A 13,394-nucleotide genomic window follows, 5' to 3' on the forward strand; every position below is an offset into this window, starting at 1 on the left:
ATGAATCTGAAGCTTTTAAAGTATATGAATCAAGTTTGAAATATGATTTCATTGAGGCTGCTAATCCATGTGATAAGATGTTTTAGTATTCTAACATGTTGCCTACCAAAAGAGGAAAACAATGTGAAGTTCATTTGCAGCAAGATACATCATTGTTAAACATTGGTATGAACAAGATGTCAGTGTTAAAGAATGCAAGGGTCAAAAAGTACATCCAAAATCTATTTGACAAAGAGTAAATTGGTTGTAAAATAGCTTCTTGTGGGTTACATAATGTTTTGGCCTTGAGGAAGAATGGTGCATGGAAATGGAGATCACATTTGGTGAAGAGTCGAGCAAAAAATAAGGCTAGACATGCTAAGCATCATTATGACTACAGTGTTGAAGGTGAAGTGAACTAGAAATTTAATAAGTCTCTATTTATTGAAGATCGAGGAGAGAATGTTTAGATTTATTTAACACAAGTTTTCTCTTCTAAACATATTGAAGAATTGTGGCAAGGTCTTATCTTTGACAGAAAGAAAAATACTTCGAAAGTGAAGTACCTTCATGAGGAGCTCAAAGCGAAAAATCCAAAAAAAACCAAATGGTTGAAATTGGAAGGGTGAGGGAACTATACCCCCATCTATTTGTTGACTGAAAATCAGCTTTTGGAGGTCCAAAAGCTTCCAATGGGGAGGAGTGATCCAAGGGATCAGTTTACTGCTCAAAATTTAAGTGTTCAAAAATGCTTGAAACTTGTATGATTGGATAGATCTCGATGATATGAATCCAACGCAACTTGTTTCACTTAAAATTGATATTGTATGCTATCAATATTGTTTTTTGATCGAATTTTCAAATAGACAAAAAATTGCAGAGTTGAGAGGGTGTGTACATTTTGGGCCAGTGGCAGGATGCCACTTGGACACTCCTGATTGGTCCAAAAATTCAAAATTTTATTAGTTGTGGTTTCGAATTTTTTACTAATATTTGGGTTGACTATGTGGCTAGTTGTGTATTATTTCCCAATGGGGCAGAGCCAATGGGCCAACTGGAGGCTGCCACATGGCATCCAAGGATAGGTCAAATTTTGTTGAGGGCCAATCTGCCCACCAGAATCGAACCTGGGACCAAGCATCAAGCACCAAGGCACTTTACCATTGCGCCACATCATGTTTCTTAACCATATAATGTTGCATCTTTTATTTAAATTATGGCGCAATTCACAATGGAGGTTGGGGTCAGGGCTAAGCCCCAGCCTTGCTCCCCGCGCCTTCAGAACCGGGGCAAGACCAAGGGCAAGGGCTTAGCCCTAGCCTCGTGGTCATAGCCCTACCACAAAACAACGCACAGGACCCATTGCAAAGAACCATTAGTGGATTGAAAAGGGGGCCAACCCTGGCCATATGCAACTTTCATACAACCTTTGACGAAGTTAAAAGGGGCCTAGCCCCAAAGAGTCAGCCTCGGGTCACATAAAACTACAACGAAAAACCATGTCGGGAGAAATCAATAGGGGTCATCCCGGGGTCACATGACCCGTCATACAACCGATAGCACCGAGGCAAGGGTGCTTGGCACTAGGTGCTAACAGTGAGGGCCAACCCCAGGGCCTATGGCTCGTGATATGACCACGCACTGATAGCTGGAAAGAGTGCAGATTTTCTTCCCCTAACCCTGTGATTCAGGGGTTAAATGGCACTACATACGACCATGATGCAATGTGTTGGGGGCCCGGCCAATGGGGGTGGGCGGTTAGCCCTAGAACCTGGGCACATGGCCCCCATATGACCACATTTTTCAGAACTGGGGTGTTAATGGACAGTTTAATTATTTGACAAATTCGCCCATCGGGTGGGATTGTAGGTCAGGTTTGCGTGTCGATTCTGGGTTTGGGGTGCTCAAGCTAGATTTGGGTCTAATTGTAGGATGGTTAGCTATGGAATTTGGGAAAAACTTGAAACAAAGATAACTTTCTCAATGTTTGGCCAAATGAGGTGCAGAAAGAACCTAGATGGGGGTTTTTAACAGTTCTGGATCCATTGGAGTCGTTTGTTTTAAATTTTGAGCACTAAAAATTCATGTAAACACATATTTTTGAGCATAATGAAAGAGGCCATGCATTGGAAGTTGGACTAGGAGAGGGGTGAACTCCTTTATCATGTTTTTTGTTATGTGTTTCTGAAATGGTATTTTGTCTCTGTTTTGGCTGTTAATTGTGTTTAAAAATCACTTGTTTATGAGTTTAGTAACTTAATCCATTACCCAAAACGCATATAAAACTTCACTTGCATTTTGTATATCACCTTCAAGTTTCAATTACAAATCAAGTAAGATCATTTCCTAGATTGGGAAATTTGTTTTCCTTATGATTCACCCTTAAGGAAAAAAGAATATTGTGGCCACAGCCTCCAGATAGGGCTCCTCCACACAGCAGCATCATATGGAAAAGTTTGTGGTGGAGTACAAAGACATCTTCACCTCACCCACAGGGGTACCTCTACACTTTCAGGTCAAGCACTCCATCGATCTGACCCTAGGCGCATAGTTACCCAAAGGACTGATTTATCGATGCTTTGTTCTAGAGAACGATGAAATCAAGAGGCAGATTCAGGAGTTGTTGCAGAAAGGGCACATCAGGCCAAGTTCATCACCCTATGGGAGCCCAATGGTGTTGGTATGGAAGAAGGATAGGACCTGGAGACTTTGCATTGACTATCAAGCACTGAACAAGATCACTGTCCGGAATAGGTATCCAATACCATGGATTGATGACCTTCTGGACCAGCTCAAGGGGCCAAGTATTTCAGCAAGATTGACTTGAAGTCTGGTTATCACCAAGTACTAATTAAACCCTCTGATGTGTGGAAGACTGCCTTCAAATCTAAGGAGGGCCTTTTCGAATGGCTGGTCATGCCTTTCGGGTTGAAAAATTCCCCTGCAACCTTCATGAGGTTGATAGATGACATCTTGCAACCCTTTACCAACTCATTCATGGTGGTGTATTTGGATGACATTCTAATCTTCATCTAGAATTCGGAAGAGCACCTCCACCATATTCGATAGGTCCTCCAAACCTTATGGAAACTTTTGTTATGACCCGGGTTCAATATCTGGGGTACATCATTAATGAGTAGGGTGTGCATGTGGACCTAGCCAAGATACAAGTCATTTGGGATTGGCTATCCCAAACCACTCTAATAGAGCTCTGCATCTTTCTAGGTCTTTCCAAATTCTACGCAGGTTCGTGTTGGGGTTCTCTCATATCACTTGGCCTTTGAGTCAAGTCACCAAGTGAGGAGCAAAAACAAAGTCCTTTTTGTCTAAATCCCAACATAAGGCATTTGTAGAGTTGAAGCATCACCTCTACTCTACATCGATGCTCACATTACCATACTTGTAGCAACCATTTGACATCGAGACATATGCATATGACTATGCTATTGGTGTAGTTCTTACTCAGCAGGGGCATCCATTGGCATATCACAGTGAGACACTTCCCAACATAATCTGAAAGTATCCCACCTATGACAAGGAGATGTATTCTATTGTGCAGGCCTATCGACAATAGAAGCATTACATTATGGGGAAGGAAACAATCATCCACACAGACCACTGACCCCTGCAGTTCATACATACATAGAGTAACTTGCAAAACGTTCGCCATCAGAAATGATCCACATACCTACAACAATTCCATTTGAACATTAAGTACAATAAGGGAAACACCAAAAATGTTACAGACTACCTCAGCTGATCGTTGGTCATGGTGCTTACCACCGTGCTCGACTCTTGTGGGCATGAGACTACATAGTGGATGCATCTTTACAAGAGCGATCCAAAATTCAACAACACATACCAAACGCTCTTGGAAGCCAAGGAAGTTCCAACATAATCTGAAAGTATCCCACCTATGACACAGAGATGTATTCTATTGTGCAGGCCTATCGACAATGGAAGCATCACATTATGGGGAAGGAAACAGTCATCCACACATACCACTGACCCCTGCAGTACATACATACACAAGGGAAGTTGCAGAATGATAGCCATCAGAAATGATCCACATACCTGCAATAGTTCCATTTGAACATTAAGTAAAAGAAGGGAAACACCAAAAATGTTGCAGACTGCCTTAGCTGACTATCGGTCATGGCACTTACCACCATGCTCGACTCTTGTGGGCATGAGACTACGGGGTGGATGCATCTTTACAAGAGCGATCTAGAATTCAGCAACACATACCAAACACTCCTGGAAAGCAAGGAAGTTTCAAATTTCACCTCCATAATGCATTGTTATGCCACCCATGACACCTCTATGTTCCTTCAAGCGAGTGTTCTAAGATGATTTGGGAGGAACACTACAGTCAGTTCGCTGGACATTTCAGGGTAGAGAAAATAGTGGTCATGTTGCAAAAGTATTTTTATTGGTTGAACCTTCGACAAGATGTTGAGAAGTACATCAGATCCTGCACTGCCTGTGCCATTTCCAAACCAACAATCAAGAAGCAATACCTATATACTCCTCTTCCTACACCTATTTGACCTTGGGAATCCATCTCCATGGATTACAAGTCAGACCTTCATTCTACTAAGCATGGCAACGAATGCATTTTCGTGGTCATCAATATATTCTCTAAGATGGAAATTCTGGCGGCCTGCAAGAAGAGTATCACAACAAAAGCCATTGCTAAGCTCTTATTTGAATGAATGTGAGTACACTTTGGGATCCCACAACCCATTATCTCATATTGGGACAACAAGTTCCTAGGTACATTTTGGTCAAGTCTCTGGTCAATGTTGGATACCAAGCTCACTAATTCCACAACTTTCCACCCCCAAACTGATGGCAAAACAAAGGTCATCAACAGGATGATCGTACACATTCTATGTATGTAAAACTCAAAGCATCCACGCACATGGGATGAAATCCTCCCTTATGTATAGCATAGCTAAAACAGATCTCTCCATAGCTCAATTGACCACATCCCCTTTCAGGTGGGATAGGGATTCCATCCACTATGTCTCATTGATGTGGCCATACCATTTGCTGCTACTCAGGTAGATTCAGCTCATGTCCAGTCCAAAGATGACAGAGCTAGAAGCTTCATTGAGTGCATTTAAAACATCCAGTAGGTCCATGACATATTGGATAGATCCTATTCTAAGTACAAGTAGCGAAATGATTAGCATCGGGTGCCACACAAGTTCCAGGTGGGCGACAAATTTTGGCTACATTTGCAAAAGGAATGCTTCGCTCGGTCCCACCACAAGCTTCACCTGCTCTAATATGGTCCATACACCATCACTAAGGAAATAGGAGACAATGCCTTCGAGCTCAACATTCCACCATTCCTTGACATGCACCCACTATTCAATGTGGACCGCCTTCAGTCATACTTTCCACCATTGCTGGACACATCTGACATTACAGAACAACTCACACCAACAAAGTTAAACCCAAATTACATGGAACAAGCCACAACTGATCGGATCATGGACACACATATCAAGAAAACTCACCAATAGAGGATCCAACTATATCAAGTTTTCAAAGCAGGCCAACTCCTTCACCAAGGCAAGCGATTCACTAGGGACGAGGTTCAACAAAAGTTTCCCCATCTCATGGAGGCACTCAAAGCAATGGGGACCATTGCTTCCTAAGGGGGGAGGAATGATCTAGGTGGCTATTTTTGGCCACCCTCCTATTCCCCTTGGACCTCCACGATTGTTTCTTTCATTTTTTAGTTTCCTTAATTGTAGCACAATTTACTATTTTTGGCAGTTTTTTGAGTCCTGAACTTTCGATGTTGTTTTGAGGCCCTAAACAATGTTTTTTTGGAAAACGGAAAAACATGATTCTTGGTATATGTTTGTAGTCAAAATTTATAGTCCTTGGATATGTATTTATAATAAGGTATCGTGAGCATTAAATGGAGATCGTATGCCAAAGTTTAGACCCCGAGAAGTTGATGGACTAATTTACTCCAACAAGGCCCATAGTTTTGGCACTTCATCTCCTAGGGTTAGGTTTTTTTATGTTTAGGGTTTTCCATTGTTTCTCAATAATAAATAGATCTTTGAGCCTCATTGTAACATAGTTCAGAGGCATGTAGCTACCACATCTCTTCTCATAGATAAGATACCATCGCCCAAGCTAGTTTATTTCCATCTTTGTATGTAAGCATATTTCAGTTCTTTAATATTAATAAATTGAAGTTTTATTTCTGTTGCACCTCTATGTTTATGTGTTTATGTGTATATATGTATTGTTTTGTGTTCCTACATAACTCCAAATCACATGACATGCAAACTTTGAACTTGCTATAACATGTGACAAGTAACTTTGAACTTGTTGCAATGTGGACAAATTTTGAAGTTGTTATGACATGTGACAAGTAAAATTTGAACTTGTTGTGACATGCAACAAGTGATCTTTGAACTTGATGTAACATGTGACAAGCAAACTTTGAACTTGTTGGGAAATGTAATAAGCAAATTTTGAATTTGTTGTGACATGTGACAAGCGTTTTTCCAAGCTTGCAAACTTTGAACTTATTCCAACATGTGAAAAACAAACTATGAATTTTTTGTGGCATGAATAAGCCAACTTTGAACTTGTTTTTACATGCAACAGGTAAGCTTTGAACATGTTGTGATATACAGCAATAAAATTTTGAACTTATTACAAGATGCAACAAGAAATCCTTGAACTTGTTGTAACATGCGATAAGCAATTGTTTGACATGCGACAAGCATCTTTTCCAAGCTCGCAATCTTTGAAATTGGAGTGACATTTGAACTTCAAACTTAGCATGACCCATGACATGTGACATGTGAACTTCAAACTTGTCGTGGCATGTGATATGCGAACTTCAAACTTGTTGTGACATGTGGCATGTGAACTTCAAACTTGTTGTGACATGTGACATGCGACATGCATTTTCTTATGACTTCCATATTAGTATTTTCACCATATTATTTGATCCAGACTCCATTTTGTGCACTCTCTTTATACCATTTGAAAGGTATTTCGAAGGTATATGACTTATTGTTATAAGTTTTAGGGGATTCCTTACCATTTGTTTCAAATTTCCAAAATGAAAATATAGTCAGATTCTCAAAAACCCGAAAACCTGATAACACGTCATTTTTAACTAGTGCGTCCACAAAATCATTGTCAACGTGACCAATGTCATAACCCATGAATAAAATTGAACTCCTTATTAAGTTGTCAATTGACTTCTTTATGTAGTAAATTCATTTTTTCTAAAATATGATATGAAGTTTTATATATTTACAACGTGTATATATTATTATGATGATACCCACTGCCTACACTGAAAAGGAGATTATACATTTTAATTTGAATACATTTTGTATGAGAAAGTTAATAACATAAACATGGATGTTGAACATCATGGCACGAGAATCTGCCAATATACAATAGTGGCTTTTTAAATTTTATCCACATAGTCATACTCATTAGACAATGATGAAAAAAAAGAATTTAAATAAACATATAGGTAACAAGAATAAAAGCATGAAGTATTGATACATGAATAATGACCATATGTTAGGGCAAAATGATAAGTGATGCAAAATTGTAGCAAAAAGTTTAAGCATAGGAGGACAACTAAGCTATACATGTCTAACAACAAACCTAAGGCAAAGGAATTACACTCATCACATTCAAAAGGAAAATAGGTTATTTTATTATTATTCATTTGAACATTCTCCTCAAGCTTATATTGAATGATCAAATAGGAAGAATGTTGGTGCCAAAATTAATGTAAAGTTAGACATAATAAAGTTCTTTTGGAGAAAAGGGATGAATATGTGAAAGGACAAATTATATAATTTGGAAGGTCAAGAAAATGAGAGGGGTGACTTATTGAATTATATTGAAACTGCCACTTTTCCATAAAGAAAAAGTATGGGTAGTTTCTTAATAAAATTGAAACTACCCCTTGGTCAGAAGGCCAAGAGAGGGTGGTTATTTCTTACATGGATATAAAGGACATAAACTAAAAAGAGAATGGGATTTTTGGCTTTGGGATCTTTCATGTACTTATGGTAAAAAATTTAATGAGGAGAAGCCACCTCTAACCAAGCATTTTCTAGATAGCTTTGAGAATATGTTGCATATCTAATGAGCATTGGAGTTGTTGTAATGTCCTTTACAATTTATATTATCTCGCATTTAAAATTTGCATTCTTATTTCTATTTTTTGAAAATGTTTGTCTAAACCGTTTTTAAAATAGTGGGAAGACCTACCATAACTCAATTGTCAAACCAACAATGGGATAACCATCATTGGTTTCTAATCTGTAAATGCAGGTTGACTCATCATTGTTATTCAAGGAAAACCACGACACTTGTAATTATCATTGGTGGTTTGTAAGGGGGTAGACTTTCACTCCTGCCAGATGCCTCTAGGTCTTGGGCCATCAACCTATTTCCTCACATCTGAGGAAGATGAACTCTTAGCTGAGCAGAAGAAGTTCAACACATATTCTAGGCCTGAATGTTTGTATAAGCCTATAACCATAGAGTTGTAATTAATTGTTTAATGTCTTTGTGGGTTTATCAACTATTTAATCATATTTTTATTTTATTTTCACAATCAACTTATTATTGGGTATAATTGTGATTATATATTTGGTTATGTGTTTACTTCATTAGTTTTATTGGTATTTCTAAATGCTTACATTTCCATTCATGCAGTTTAGATTAAATTCATTTCATTCAATTAGATCAAAAAACCCCAAATAATGGTTCGGGTTTTAATTGATAAACCCTAAATTAGTAATGATTATCAGGATAAAATCCAAATGGGTTCCCTATACCAAACAAGGAGTGGTATAATTGAGAATTATCACCATTATGAACCCCTTACTATTGAGTGGGATATTTCAACTCATCAGTGAATGGTTATGCTCGCTATTAGCCTTCAAAAAGAGAAGGGGATAGAACACCACATAGATCCACCCACAAGGGTATCTTTAATCGATGAATTGTTAGACCCTAATGCTTTCTTCATAGGTAACCATTGTCATCACACACATTTTGTGATCACAATTCATAGCACCACTTTCAAAAAGCGAACATGAATGGTTCTCATCCATTAGGTTGGGTTACTCAAATGGAATATTATTTCTCTCTATGCCATTATTAATGAACTATAGAAACTTGAAGTGGGTGTCTTATGTTTGGATTTAGAATATTGGCAATCGTAATAAGAAACCTTATGGAGGTTTTCAATTGGATTTTATAACAAGTGGTTGGGAGGAATGATTGTGATCCTCCCCACCAAAGTTTAATTCTTGTTGAAAATGCAGCAAGAAAATTTAGTTTTGACTTTGCCTTTGTCAAACTAGATTCAAATTCAAATTTCAATTTCAGCAGAATACTTGGAGGTAGTTAATTGAGTTGACATGGATCTTGTCACGCAGTTAACTCAGTAAATTTGAGTTGGAGATACTTGATTTCACTTTTGCATGATTGATTGCTAATTTATAACAATGCATTTCAGTTAATTTTAGTTATTTTCAATTTAACTAGTTCTAATTGTCAAAAGAACTAGTGGAGTTCAAGTGGTGGATTTGTAACTTCAGCCACACTTAGTGGTCAACCAATTAACTGATCAATCAGCCCAAAATAATTGTTGCTTGCAGAGAATTCGAGTTACCCAGTTGAGATTGGAGTTCAAGGGCAGTGTACTATCAGTTGTAAACTAGGTCAAGTTGTACAGGTGGTGCATGCAGTCAAAGAATTGACCTATGGTAATTGTGCAATTACTTGGTGAGAAATTCCTAAAAAATAGGGGTAATTTCCCAAGGGAACAAAAAAAGGAAATAGGAGCTTGGAGGCTCAACAATTTGGCTAAGTAGGGGCCTAGGTTAGTCAGTCGGGTAGAAGATAGAAGATACATGTTCAAGTTCAGCTCAAGCTTGAGCATAGCATATTGTATTCATCCAAATTATTTGATTAATGCAATACATACAGTAAGGAATTTTGAGTATTTCATTTCCCCTAGATAAATATCTGTGTATATGTGTTGAATCTTGATGCATGTTAATGATTTGTACTCTCAATCATGAATTTACTTATGCATATCACTAGAGTAGCTTCTAGTCTTGTGATTTAGAAAATTTCATGAGAAGTTTAGAATCTACACATTAATTTCTACATGGTATCAAATCCATATTCATAGTAGAGAAGAGATTTTGAACTTATCATTACAAGAGGTTCGAATTTGAAGATCATTTTGACAAGGTTTCTCCAGAACTGACAATATGGCTTTCAATGGACTAGGGCTCGAGTATGCTTTGGAAGGAACCAAAAATTTTGTCGCATGGAAGATCCACATGGAGGCAGTATTGGATGATAATGGGATGCTAGAATACATCAAGATAGATGTAGATAAACCCCTAGCATCTGATGTCGAGGATCTTTCTCAGTGGAAGAAGGATGTGGCTAAAACAAGGGGGATCATACTGGAGGGAGTTCGAGATCATATTGTCTCTAATACCCATAGGAAAGATACTTCATTTGCGATATGGAAAACACTGGCAGAGTTGTTTGAGAACAATAGTGACCACAGGAAGTTGGCACTCAAGGACAAGATTTGAATTATTAAGATGCAAAAGAATGAAACAATTTTGCAGTACCTAAGCAGGTGTACACAATGTTGTTATGAACTTGGGGGGCTCGTTGTTACTATCCCTGAAGAATATTTGGTAGCTCTAACCGTCTTGGGCCTTCCCAAGAGATGGCATAGTTACCAAGATTCAGTAAATGGTAGAGAGAAACTACCAAGCTAGGAGCGATTATAGTATGATCTAGTGCAGGAAGAAATAAGGTGGAGTAATCGAGATGGCACTTCATCCAAGGGTGAGGATGAAGAGAATTGCTCCTTAGATGGAAAGTCAAAGAAATGGAAAGGTAAGAAATCCTAATCCAAAGAAGAATCTGGTCAAGGGGGCAAGAAGAAAGAGTTGTCCAGAATCAAGTGCTTTCACTATCATGAGCTAGGACATTATGCCACGAAATTTCCACACAAGAAGGAAAGAAAGAAGACCACAAAAGGAATAGTGGGTGAAGCCTTGGCTTCACATTTTGAACTTTATTTTACCCTCATTTCATGCATGGAAAGCACTCTGATGGGTAGTGTGTAGTATCTCAACAACGATGCCTCATTCCACATGATGGGAAACAAAGAATTTTTCAATGACTTTGAGGAGAAGACTTGGCAATTTACATCATGGTGTGTTGAAGATCATGCAACAGATTTCTATAGGCCTCCCCAAAGGAGAACTAGAGCAGCATGATACATGCAAAGGGTGTACATTATGGAAGTACACAAAATCCAATTTCAATGATCGAGACAGCAGGGTGTATGCAATCCTTGAAAGGATCCACTCTTATGCATGTGGACCTTTCTCGATAGCCCCCACTGCCAAGCATGGGTATTATGTTATATTTGTAGATGATTTCTCATGGAAGTGTTGGATCTGCTTTTTCAAAAGAAAGACCAAACATTCTCCAAATTTGTTGAGTTTAAAGCACTAGTTGAGAAAGAGACTGGCAGGAAAGTGAAGGCTCTCAGAAGCGATAATGGTGGTCTGTACATGTCAAATGAGTTTAAAAAAAATTATGTAAAGGAAGGCATTCGACAGGAGTTGAAAAAACCTCATAACCCCTAACAGAACGGGGTGATTGAGAGGAAGAACAGAAGTATTGTGGGAGCATCACGAACGATGTTTCATGACCAATGCCTACCTCTACACTTGTAGGCTGAAGCATGCAACACGGCGGTTTATTTGCAGAACAGGAGTCCTCACAAGATTCTTGGCATGAGTACACTAGAGGAATATTTTTTAGCGAAGAAACTAGATGTTTCACACTTTAGGATCTTTGGATCATCAGTTTACTTCCATGTTTCCAAGGAAGCAAGGAAAAAGCTAGAGTCGATAGCAGAATTAAGGATATTTGTGAGGTACATTGGTACACCTCACAACTATCATGTGTACTTTCCATCTCTCAGGATGAAAATGGTTAGAAGAGATGTTGAATTTGATGAGGAGAAGGCAATGAGGCATTTTCTTGAGATGGAGTTTCAGTTGCAACCTAATCAGGAGATTTTGGCTCCAAAGGAAGAACCTCAGGAAGTTGTGGAGCAGTCACAAGTAGATGAGAAGAGAGTGGATACATCCACTCAAGAAGATACATCCAGAGAAGGAAAGAATTGAACAAAGGAAGTTGACATATTATTGTAGGATGCTAGAGAGAATGTGGGAGCACCCACATCACAGTGCATGCAGTGGAGGTCACTGTATCGGTACACTGGCTAGAGATAGATCCATCCTCATTCAAGGAAGTTGTAGAGAAACCAGTATGGGTTGATGCTATTGTTGAGGAATATGATTCCATTGTCAGAAATAGTGTTATGGAAGTGATCCCAAGACAACAGAAAAGTCAATGGTTGGATTGAGATGGATTTGCAAGGTAAATCATGCAGCATATGGGAGCATAGAGAAATGGAAGGTGATATTTTTGGCCAAGGGGTTCTCTCAAGTTGAGGGAATGACTATGAGGAGACATTTTCTCCAGTAGCAAGGCACTCATCCATCAAGTCAATTCTAGCACTGTCAACGCAAATGGGGTGGAAGATCCACCAGATGGATGTGAAGAGAGCATTCCTCAATGGATTTATTGAGGAGGAGGTGTATATTGAGCAGTTAGAGGGGTTTGATACCTTTGAAAAAGAGTCATGTGTGTGTAGGCTCAAGCTATATGGACTCAAGCAAGCACCCCATGCTTGGTATTCTGGGATCGATAGCTATCTCACCGGTTTGGGCTTCACCAAAAGTGAAGCAGATGCAAACCTTTATCACATTGTGGTAGAAGGTAAATTATTGATTATTTTGTTATATGTTGATGACTTGATCCTTACTGGTGATAAGCAGTTGATTATATCTTGCAAGGAGGACCTTGCAAGAGAGTTCGAGATGAAGGACATGGGACTCATGCATTATTTCCTCAATTTGGAAGTATGGCAAGGAGAATGAGAAATATTTATCTCGCAAGGCAAGTACTCCAACGAGATACAGAAGAACTTATACATGGAGAGTAGAAAACCCATGGAAACTCCTCTAGTAGGAAACTAGAGGAAAGAGGATGCTACTTCAAGTGAACTAGTGGAGGCTACCATTTACACGAAGCCTATGGGTTGACTTAATTATTTGGTGAACACACGACCATACATGTGTTATGCAATTAACCATCTTATTCAAGCAATGGTTAATCCAACCAAACAATATTGGAAGGCAGCAAAGCATGTGTTGAGATACCTCAAAGGCACTACTTAGTTTGGTCTTTGGTACAGGCAGAAAAAGGGAGTGAAG

Source organism: Pinus tabuliformis, chromosome 8 (genome assembly GCF_031772625.1).
Source record: "Pinus tabuliformis cultivar Carrire ecotype Pingquan chromosome 8, CPIR1, whole genome shotgun sequence".
NCBI lineage: Eukaryota > Viridiplantae > Streptophyta > Pinopsida > Pinales > Pinaceae > Pinus > Pinus tabuliformis.